This window comes from Bos mutus, chromosome 1 (assembly GCF_027580195.1).
Source record: "Bos mutus isolate GX-2022 chromosome 1, NWIPB_WYAK_1.1, whole genome shotgun sequence".
Taxonomy (NCBI): Eukaryota; Metazoa; Chordata; class Mammalia; order Artiodactyla; family Bovidae; genus Bos; species Bos mutus.
Window position 1 is genome coordinate 129,511,063 of NC_091617.1, and position 11,420 is coordinate 129,522,482.

The 11,420-nt window shown below is 40.4% G+C and overlaps 1 pseudogene; it reads left to right on the top strand.

The window, feature by feature from the left end:
• Positions 1 to 393: 393 nt before the first annotated feature.
• LOC102279137 (protein phosphatase 1 regulatory subunit 14A-like) lies at positions 394 to 9,902 on the top strand (annotated as a pseudogene).
• Positions 9,903 to 11,420: the final 1,518 nt, after the last annotated feature.

The window sequence follows — 11,420 nt, forward strand, 5'->3', positions numbered from 1 at the left end:
TACAGTCCACTGGATTCCAAACAGTCAGACACAATTGAACAGATGCTAAAATTTATTGATCCATTTTTCTGAAGGCAGAAATTTAGTAGATTTTTAAAGAGTTTTTTGCTATTATAAATAAAACTGCTATGAAAATTATTACACTTGTATTAGGTTGGTGACAAAGTAATTGTGGTTTTTGACTGTGAATTTTGAATCATTATAACTAGGCCCAAACACATCTTTATTAATCAAAATAGAAAATATAACAATCAACACAATGTTGTCAAAAATAAATAAATTTGGTCATTCCTGTAGCATAAAAATCCGTGTTTCGGGATTTGATGAATCTTGGAAAGCATTTTCTTCCTCCCATTGGTTGTGGAAGCAGTTTCCCTGTAAAAAGTTGTTGAGATGAAGGAATTCTGGTCGACTGGTAAGAGGTCAGGTGAATATGGCCCTTAAGGCAAAACTTTGTAGCCCAATTGGTTCAACTTTTGAAGCATTGGTTGGGTGACATTTGGTTGGGTGCTGTTGTGGAGAAGAACTGGGCCGTTTCTGTTGACGATGCTGGCTGCAGGCATTGCAGTTTTCAGTGCATCTCATCAACTTGCTGAGCATATGTGGGGAAGTTAACAAGATGGTGCCAGCCAGGCACTCTTGCCCCATGCTCTCATGCCCTCTTGGCCCATGTTCTGTGAAAAATTACTTTGCATGGTTGTGTAACAGCTGAGATCGCTTATGGCACTGTGCATGCGCTTGCTTGGTTGGGCTACTTTGTGCAGTACGCCTGTATGGGCACCATCTGGTAAGGCTTTGCTGTTGCATTGGGGCTACATTGGGGTGGCATCGTGGTTATGTTATGGCTGTGTTATGGCTATGTTATGGTTATGTTGTAGCTGCTGCTACAGCTGCTGCATCAGCCAGGAGAGAGGCTGTGTTATGGTTGCTGTGCCAGCCAGGAGAGAATAAACACATCTGCAGTTCCTGCGGCTCCTCGTGTCTTCTTCCAGCCTCTTATCTACCCTGGGTTCAGCAAACAGTGCAGACAGTGTGAATAGCAAGACAGCTGGCATCATAAGCAGGATTAGCAATTCAGCATACTTCTTAGATGTAATGGTTTTGCCAAGATTCAGAAAGCTGTAGCGGATCAGACAGGCAGCATGCCACCAAATAATGACCATGACCTTTTTTGGTGCAAGCTTGTCTTTGGGAAGTGTTTTGGAGCTTCTTCTCAGTCCAACCACTGAGCTGGTCATTGCCGGTTGTTGAATACAATCCACTTTTCATCGCACATCACTATCCAATGGAGAAATGGTTCATTGTTGCTGTGTAGAATAAGAGAAGATGACACTTCAGAATGATGATATTTTTTGATTTGTAGTCAGTACATGAGGCTCCCACTTATTGAGGTTTTTCACCTTTCTACTGCTACTACTGCTACTACTAAGTCGCTTCAGTCGTGTCCGACTCTGTGTGACCCCAGAGACGGCAGCCCACCAGGCTCCCCTATCCCTGGAATTCTCCAGGCAAGAACACTGGAGTGGGTTGCCATTTCCTTCTCCAATGCATGAAAGTGAAAAGTGAAAGTAAAGTCGCTCAGTTGTGTCCGACTCTTCGAGACCCCATGGACTGCAGCCTACCAGGCTCCTCCACCCATGGGATTTTCCAGGCAAGAGTACTGGAGTGGGGTGCCATTGCCTTCACCGTTCTAATTTTCTTCAAATGCTGAACAACCATAGAATGGTCGATGTTGAGTTCTTTGGCAAATTCTCACGTAGTTGTAAGAGAATCAGCTTCGATGATCCTCTCAACTGGTCACTGTCAACGTCCAATGGCCGGCCACTGCACTCCTCATCTTCAAGGCTCTGGTCTGCTTTGCAAAACTTCTTGAACCACCATGGCACTGTTCGTTCGTTAGCAGTTCCTGGGCCAAACATGTTGTTGATGTTGTGAGTTGTCTCTGTTGCTTTATGACCCATTTTGAACTCGAATATAAGAAAAGTGCTCAAATTTTCTTTTTTGTCTAACATTTCCCTAGTCTAAAATAAATATAAAGTAAACATCAAATAATAAATCATTAGCAAAAAATAAATTAGCAAAAGTGAGAAATGCACATTAAAATGATGTATAACATAACAACATTTATTTAAGAATGTATTCCAATGTCAAACAGCAAAGTTTAATAATGCAAAAATCAAAATTACTTTTGCACCAACCTAAATATTTTAGGTAGACATATATTCTCTTGGTCTTGTGTGGAATTGCTTGGTAATAGGATATGAGGATTTTTAGTCTTAGTAGATACTGCTAATGTCTCTGCTATTTTAAATAGCAATGTTCTGAATCCATATTAATTTTATTATTTTTCTCATTTCCTGACATATTTATAATTAACAGTATGGAAGAGTTGGGGCTTCCCTGGTGGCTCAGACAGTGAAGAATCCACTTGCAGAGCAAGACACCTGGGTTCAATCCCTGGATTGGGAAGATCCCCTGGAGAAGGGAATGGCTATCCACTCTAGTACTCTTGCCTGGAGAAATCTATGGTCAGAGGTGCCTTGAGGGCTGCAATCCATGGGGTCGCAGAGTCGGACACAACGGAGCAACTAACACTTTCACTTTCAAGGAAGATTTTAATGCTTTGTCAAACTTCTTTTTAAAATAATATGTCTATGCTGTTATGTCTTTTCCAGATTTAGTTATTTACTGTTGCCTGCGCTGGCTCCTCGTTGCTGTGTGCAGGCTTTCTCTAGTTGCAGTGAGCAGGGGTGGCACTCTTGTTATGGTACACAGGCTTATTGCAGTGGGCTCTCTTGTTGTGGAGCACAGGCTTTAGGCTTGTGGGCTTCAATAATTTCGGTGGGTGCAATAGCTGTGGTGTACCAGCTTAGGTGCTCTGCAACATGTGGGATCTTCCTGGACCGAGTATTGAACCCGTGTCTCCTGCCTTGGCAGGTAGATTCCTTACCATTGAGCCACCAGGGAAGTCCCCTCTCAAACATTTTTAAAGGTCACGGAATAATCACAATTTTTCTCCTTAAGATTAAGATTATTAAGGTTATTAAGATTAAGATTATTATTAAGGCTAAGATTATTAAAGTCACTGTGAACAGTTTCAACTTGTCCTACACTACTGTGCAAAGTGAGGACTGCCTATATTTATCACAACATAATCACAAGAGTGATAGCCTGTCACCTTTTCCATGTTCTGTTGGCTAAAAGCACGTCACTTATTCTCACTCAAATGGGGCAGATCAGAATATACAGGGCTTAATGCTAGAGGGGAGAGATCATGGCCTGTTTTCAAACTTTGCCTCAGGTCAGTTTAGTTGTCGCTCAGTCATGTCTGACTCTTCGTGACCCCATGGACTGCAGCACACCCGGCCTCCCTGTCCATCACCAACTCCCAGAGTTTACTCAAACTCACGTCCATTGAGTCAGTGATGCCATCCAACCATCTTACCCTCTGTCATTCCCTTCTCCTCCTGCCTTCAATCTTCCCCAGCATCAGAGTCTTTTCAAATGAGTCAGTTCTTCGCATCAGGTGGCCAAAGTATTGGAGTTTCAGCTTCAACATCAGTCCTTCCAATGAACACTCAGGACTGATCTCCTTTAGGATGGACTGGTTGGATCTCCTTGTAGTCCAAGGGACTCTCAAGAGTCTTCTCCAACACCACATTCAAAAGCATCAATTCTTCGGTGGTCAGCTTTTTTTATAGTCCAACTCTCACATCCATACATGACTATTGGAAAAACTATAGCCTTGACTAGACGGACCTTTGTTGGCAAAGTAATGTCTCTGCTTTTTACCATGCTGTCTAGGCTGGTCATAACTTTCCTGCCAAGGAGTAAGTGTCTTTTAATTTCATGGGTGCAGCCACCATCTGCAGTGATTTTAAAGCCCCCCAAAATAAAATCTGTCACTGTTTCCACTGTTTCCCCATCTATTTGCCATGAAGTGATGGGACCGGATGACATGATCTTCGTTTTCTGAATGTTTAGCTTTAAGCCAACTTTTTCACCCTCCTCTTTCACTTTCATCAAGTAGCTCTTAAGTTCTTCACTTTCTGCCATAAGGGTGGTATCATCTGCATATCTGAAGTTATTGATATTTGTCCCGGCAATCTTGATTCCAGCTTGTGTTTCTTCCAGCCCAGAGTTTCTCATGATGTACTCTGCATATAAGTTAAATACGCAGGGTGACAATATACAGCCTTGATGTACTCCTTTTCCTATTTGGAACCAGTCTGTTTTTCCATGTCCAGTTCTAACTGTTGCTTCCTGACCTGCATACAGATTTCTCAAGAGGCAGGTCAGGTGGTCTGGTATTCCCATCTCTTTTAGAATTTTCCACAGTTTATTGTGATCCACACAGTCAAAGGCTTTGGCATAGTCAATAAAACAGAAATAGATGTTTTTGTGGAACTGTCTTATTTTTTTGATGATCCAGCGGAAGTTGGCAATTTGATCTCTGGTTCCTCTGCCTTTTCTAAAGCCAGCTTGAACATCTGGAAGTTCACAGTTTATGACTGAGTTTTCTAATCATGAACATATGACCATGTTACATCTATTCATTTGGTAAGGTCTTCTGTAGTTTGTGGGTTGGTTTTGTTAATTTATTTGTTTAGGACAATGTCTGTAACTTTTAGAATAGAGGACTTGCATAATTTTTAAAGAGCTTTTCCTAGGTTTTAAATATTTTTGTTGCTATGGTAAGTGTGTTGATTTTTAAATTTTATTTTCTAGTACTTTGTGACCAGTAGATAGAAATACAATAGATTTTTTTTTAAATTTTGAACTTGTATTCACCAAGTCAACTTATTAGTTTGTATATTCTTTTAGATACTACACAAATATAATCATGTTGTCTGCCAATTAGCACATTTTTATGTCTTCCTTTCCAATCTTTATGTCTCTAGTTTCTTTTCATTGCCTTTTTGGAATGGCTAGGGCTTCCACTACAATGCTGAATAGAACAAGAGTAAAATTCTTGTTTTGTTCCTGATGTTAAAGCATTCAATATTTTATCATTGTGTGTGATTTAACTGTAATTCTTTAAGGATGTGCTTCATCAGATTAAGAAACTTCTTTTATATTAGTTGGCTGAATTTGATGTTAAATTTGAGTAAGTGCTTTTTCTGAATCTATGGGGATGATTATGCAGTCCTCCCCTTTTTTTTTCAGTAAATGCCGCAAACTATGGTGATTGATTTGTGGATATTAATTAAATGGATGTATATATTTGACCCTGCAGGCCTAGGATAAAACTTGTTTATCATTAGATATTATCGTTCTACCTTATTAGAATTATTTGATTTGCTAATGTTTTGCTAATAGAATGTTGGCATCTGTATTCATGAGCAACATAGGTCTGAAATATTCCATTCTTGTAATTTTCTTCCCTTGTTGATTTGTGATATCAGGATTATCCTGTCCTCTTAAATGAGGGAGAAGTTTCATTTTCCTCTGTCTTTGAAAAAGTTTTTGTTTGGTTTGTAATGTATCTTCCTTTGATGTTTGGTAGAAATCAAGTCATTTGGGTTTAGGGTTTTCTTTGTGGAAAAGTTATTAATTATTAATTTAACTTCACTAACACCTATGACTATTCCTGTATTTTATTTATTCTTATGTCAGCTGGGAAAGATTGAGGGCAGGAGGAAAATGGGGTGACAGCTGATGAATGGTTGGATGGTATCATCAACTCAGTGGACATGAGTTTGAGTAAACTCCAGGACATAGTGAAGGTCAGGGAAGCCTGGCGTACTATAGTCCATGGGGTCGCAAAGAGTTGGACGTGACTGAGTGACTGAACAACAACAATGTCAGGTTTATGTTCAATATGTTATGGTTTCTTTATTTGTCAGTTAAAAACTGTTCTATTTTCCATTATGGTTTTCTCTTTGATCCATTGATTATTTAGAATTTTCTATTTAATTTTTAAATAGTTGGAAATTTTCAGTATGTTCATTATTGATTTTTTTTCATTTGATTCCATTGTGGTTAGAGAAAAATTTTTGTATAATTTCAATCCTCAGATATATGCTGTTTTGTTTTATGATCCAGCACACACTCTGTCTTTCATTTCAATCTTAAAGAAAGGCAATGCCAAAGAATGTTAAACTGCCATACTGTGCTCATTTCATATGTAAGGTTACGCCCAAAAGCCTTCAAGTTAGGCTTCAGCAGTATGTGAACTGAGAACTTCAAGATGTACTAGCTGGGTTTAGAAAAGGCAGAGGAACCAGAAATCAAATTGCCAACCTTCATTGGATCATAGAGAAAGCAAGGGAATTCCAGAAAAACATCTACTTTTGCTTAATTGACAACAAACTGTGGAAAATTCTTAAAGAGATGAGAATACTAGACCACCTTTACTGCCTCCTCAGAAACCTGTATGCAGGTCAAGAAGCAACAGTTAGAACTGGGCATGGAACAACTGACTGGCTCAAAATTGGGAAAGGAGTAAGACAAGGGTGTATATTGGCAGCTTATTTAACTTATTTAACTTACATGCAGAGTACATCATATGAAATGCCAGCCTGGATGAATGATAAGCTGATTGCCAGGAGAAATTTCAGCAACCTTAGATATTTAGATGATACTATTCTAACAGCAGAAAGACAAGAGGAACTAAAGAGTCTCTTGATAAGGGTGAAAGAGGAGAGTGAAAAAGCTGGCTTAAAACTCAACATTCAAAAAACTAAGATCATGACGTCCAGTTCCATCACTTCATGGCAATTAGAAGGGGAAAAGTGGAAGCTTTAACAGACTTTATTTTCTTGGGCTCCAAAACCACTGTGAACACTAACTGCAGCCACGAAATTAAAAGACATTTGCTCCTTGGAAGGAAAGCTATGACAAGCCTAGACAGCATATTAAAAAGCAGAGACATCACTTTGCCAATAAAGGTCCACCTAATCAAAGCTATGGTTTTCCAGTAGTCATGTACAGATGTGAAAGCTGAACCATAAAGAAAGCTGAGCACTGAAGAACTGATGCTTTTGAGCTGTGGTGCTGGAGAAAACTCTTGAGAGTTTCTTGCCTGCAAGCAGATCAAACTAGTCAATCCTAAAGAAAATCAGCCCTGAATACTCATTGGAAGGACTGATGCTGAAGCTGAAGCTCCAATACTTTGGCAACCTGATCTGAAGAGCTTACTCATTGGAAAAGACCCTGATGCTGGGAAAGATTGAGGGTAGGAGGAGAAGGGGGCGACAGAGGATGAGATGGTCAGATAGGATCACTGACTCAATGGACATGAGTTTGAGCAAACTCTTGAGTGACAGTGAAGGACAGGGGAGCCTGGCATGCTGCAGTCCATGGGGTCACAAAGAGTCGGACACGGATTCTGACTGAACAACAACAAATATACTCTTAGTTTCATGGGGGCTTGCATATAAATTTCATTCTGCAGTTGGTAGGTATCATATTCTATATATGACACTTAGATCAAAAAGATTAATACTATAGATTAGAACTCCATATCCTTACTAATTTTTTGTCTCACTCTTCTTAAGGTATTGTGAGGAAAGTTAAAATGTTTTGTGACTATTGGTTTGTCTCTTCCTTCTTTTAATTCTGTCAAATATTGTTTCATGGATTTTAAAGCTGTGATATTGGGCACATACACATTTATAATTGTCTCTTGATGTTTGTGTTGTATGCTCAGACTCTTGAGTTGGGTCTAACTCTTTGCAACTCCTTGGACTGTAGCCCACCAGGCCTCTCTGTCCATGGGATTTTTCAGGCAAGAATACTGGAGTAGGGTACCATTTACTCCTCCAGGGGATCTTCTTGACCCAGGGGTCGAACCTTTGTCTCTTATGTCTCCTGCTTTGGCAGGCGTATTCTTTACCACTAGCTCCACCTGGGAAGGCCTGTCTCTTGAATTCACCATTATTATAAAATGTCCCTGTATCTCTGAGAGTTCACCTTGTCTTGAATATGAATATAACCACTCCAGCTTTCTGTGCTTACTGTTTCTGTTTGTGTGATATATCTTTTTCTATCCTTTTACTTTCAACTTATCTGTGTTCTTATATTTAAAATGTGTCTCATATATATAAAGTTGGGTCGTTTAAATAAACTAATTAGAAATCTCTATCTTTAATCATAGAATTTGATCCTTTTGTATTTAAGTGATAACTGACATGTTTGGCTTTAAGTCTACTGTATCACCCTTTTGCTTTCAATGTGTTCCATCTGGTATTCTTTCCCTTTTCTGCCTTTTCTACTATTAAAAAAAATTAAGCAAAGAGCGAACTGACAATGCTTCATACATAATTGGAGGTTTTAACACCCTTCCCTCACCAATTGGTAGAACCAGACATAAAATCAACAGATATAGAGGATGTGAGCCACACTATTACACTTTGACTTAACTGATATTTGCAGGACGTTGCATCACAAAATGGCTGACTACTTACTTACACCAGGTGCTAAGCAGTAAAATTAAAAGGATTGAAATTATACAGACTATATTCTCTGTCACAGTGGAATTAAATCAGAGCTCAACAACAGTAACTAGAAAGAACTGAATATTTAGAAATGAAAAAACACTTCTATATAATCCATGAGCCAAAAAAAAAATCACATGGGAAATTGAAAAATATTTAAATCTTTTATAAAATAACATTAAAATTACAATATTTTGTGCTAAGTTGCTTGGTCCTGTCTGATTCTTTGAGACCCCATGGATTGTAGCCTGCCAGGCTCCTCTGTCCATGGAATTTTCCAGGCAAGAATACTGGAGTGGGTTGCTGTTTCCCGCTCCAGGGATCTTCCCCATCCAGGGACTGAATCTACTTCTCTTATGTCTCCTGCGTTGGGAAATGGGTTTGATACCACTAGCGCCACCTGGGAAGACCTAATATTTTGTGAGATGCAGATAAATAAGAGGAAAATTCACATCTTTAAATGCTTATATTAGAAAGAAGAAAGATCTAAAGCCAATGACCTGTGACCCTACCTCAAGAAATTATATAACAAAGTACAATTTGAAACATAAAGTAAGCGAGGAAGGAAATCATAAAGACAAGCGCAGTAATTAATGAAATAGCACATAGGCCAACAATAGTGAAAAATCAATGAAGCCAAAAACTGGTTCTTTTAAAATGTCAGCAAAATTGATAAGCTTTTGGCTAAACTGACAAAGGGGGAAAAAAAAGAAAGAAGACATAAAATATTAATATTAGGAATGAAAGTGGGAACATCACAATAGTCTCGACAAATACTAAAAGGATAGTAAGGGAATCAAGTATTATAATTAACCTTATGCCAAAAAATTGGGCAATCTAGATGAAAAGGACCAGTTCTCTTAAAGACAAAAACTACTTAAACTGGCACAAAAAGAAACAGGAAGTTTGGATAGCCCTTTATTAACGTCAAAAATTGAATTTGTAATTTAAAACTTGCCAAAAAAGGCCACGACCCGACCGGGCGCTAGGCCAAAGCGCACAGCGCGGCGCAGGGGCCGGGCCAGGACCTTCTAGGAGTTCAGCGGCTGGGCGAGCGGACGCTGAGCAAGCTGCAGTCTCCATCGCGGGCCGGGGTTGGGGCGGGGGGAGGGTCGCTGCAAAAGTGACACGTGCGCGTCACCGGCAAGTATGACCGGCTGGAGCTGCAGCTAAGCCTGGAGGTGGAGAAGTGGATCGACGGGCGCTTGGAGGAGTTGTACAGCGCAGGGAGGCAGACAATGAGGTCAACATCGTGAATTGTTGAAACTAGAGAGCGAAGAGGAGAGAAGCCAGAACAGCCAGGGATCTTCTAAAGTCGTGCACGAACCCCACAGAGGGCTTCATCCAGGAGCTGCTGGTGAAGCCCCGAGGCCTCCACAAGCAGCCAACTTTCCGCCAGCCCAGCTCCTTCGGCGGCGGCAGCCTGAGCCCCTCCAGGACCGAGCCCGGAAGGCGCCGCCTTGATCCTCTCCGGCCTCCGTGACCTCCTACTGCATCTCCCCTTAACGCCGTCTTGGCTTGTTTATAAGTTGTATTCAACGGTTCTGTAACAATAACACTGCGTGCCTGTTTAAAAAAACACACACACAAAAACGTGTCGAAAACCCCAGGCCCAAGAGGCGTCACTGATGAATTCTATAAAACATTTTACAAGTAAAAACCAATGCCATACAAACTCCTTTAGAAAAGGAGGAAGTAGAAAACACTTCCCAATTCATTTTACAAAGCCAGTATTACCTTAATACCAAAACCAGATGCAGACATTACAAGGAAAGGCCTATATTCCTCATTCAATAGGTGTAAATTTAAGTAAAATTAAATTCTCACTTATGTAAGTATATCTACTGTAAATATGTATTGAAAGGTGAGTGAGTGTGAAGTCACTCAGTCATGTGCGACTCTTTGGACTGTAGCCCACCAGGCTCCTCTGTCCATGGAATTTTTTAGGCAAGAGTACTGGAGTGGGTTGCCATTTCCTTCTCCAGGGGATCTTCCCTACCCAGGGATTGAACCTGGGTCTCCCACATTGTAGGCAGATGCCTTACCATCTGAGCCACCGTGGAAGACTATATTGAAAGGTACTTGGGAACATGTTTCAGTTCAGTCACTCAGTTGTGTCCAACTCTTTGCGACCCCATGAATCGCAGCACGCCAGGCCTCCCTGTCCATCACCAGCTCCTGGAGTTCACTCAGACTCACGTCCATCGAGTCAGTGATGCCATCCAGCCATCTCATCCTCTGTCGTCCCCTTCTCCTCCTGCCCCCAATCCCTCCCAGCATCAGGGTCTTTTCCAATGAGTCAACTCTTTGCACGAGGTGGCCAAAGTATTGGAGTTTCAGCTTCAGCATCCGTCCTTCCAATGAACACCCAGGACTGATCTCCTTTAGTATGGACTGGTTGGATCTCCTTGCAGTCCAAGGGACTCTCAGGAGTCTTCTCCAACACCACAGTTCAAAAGCATCAATTCTTCGGCATTCAGCTTTCTTCAGAGTCCAACTCTCACATCCACACATGACCACTGGAAAAACTGTAGCCTTGACTAGATGGACCTTTGTTGGCAAAGTAATATCTCTGCTTTTCAATATACTATCTAGGTTGGTACATGTTTACCTAGCATTAATGATGATTTTTCTACATTTTTCTACATTTCTACAACTACACAGTTGTGTAGTTGTGCTTTTCTACATTATTTGAATCTTAACAAGTATGATTATGCAGTAGAATAACTGTTCTTTAAAAAAAACAATGAGCAAATGTTTTATTAGTTCTAGGTTATGGGAATATGAATGATTTGTGTTTTTCTTTGTATTTTTAAAATAAAAATAGGTACTATTTTTTGTTTTGTTTTTAGTACCCACCCAGTCTTTAAAATGTTAGGTAGTTTCTTTCTGCTGCTGCTGCTGCTAAGTTGCTTCAGTCATGTCCAACTCTGTGCGACCCCATAGACGGCAGCCCACCAGGCTCCCCCGTCCCTGGGATTC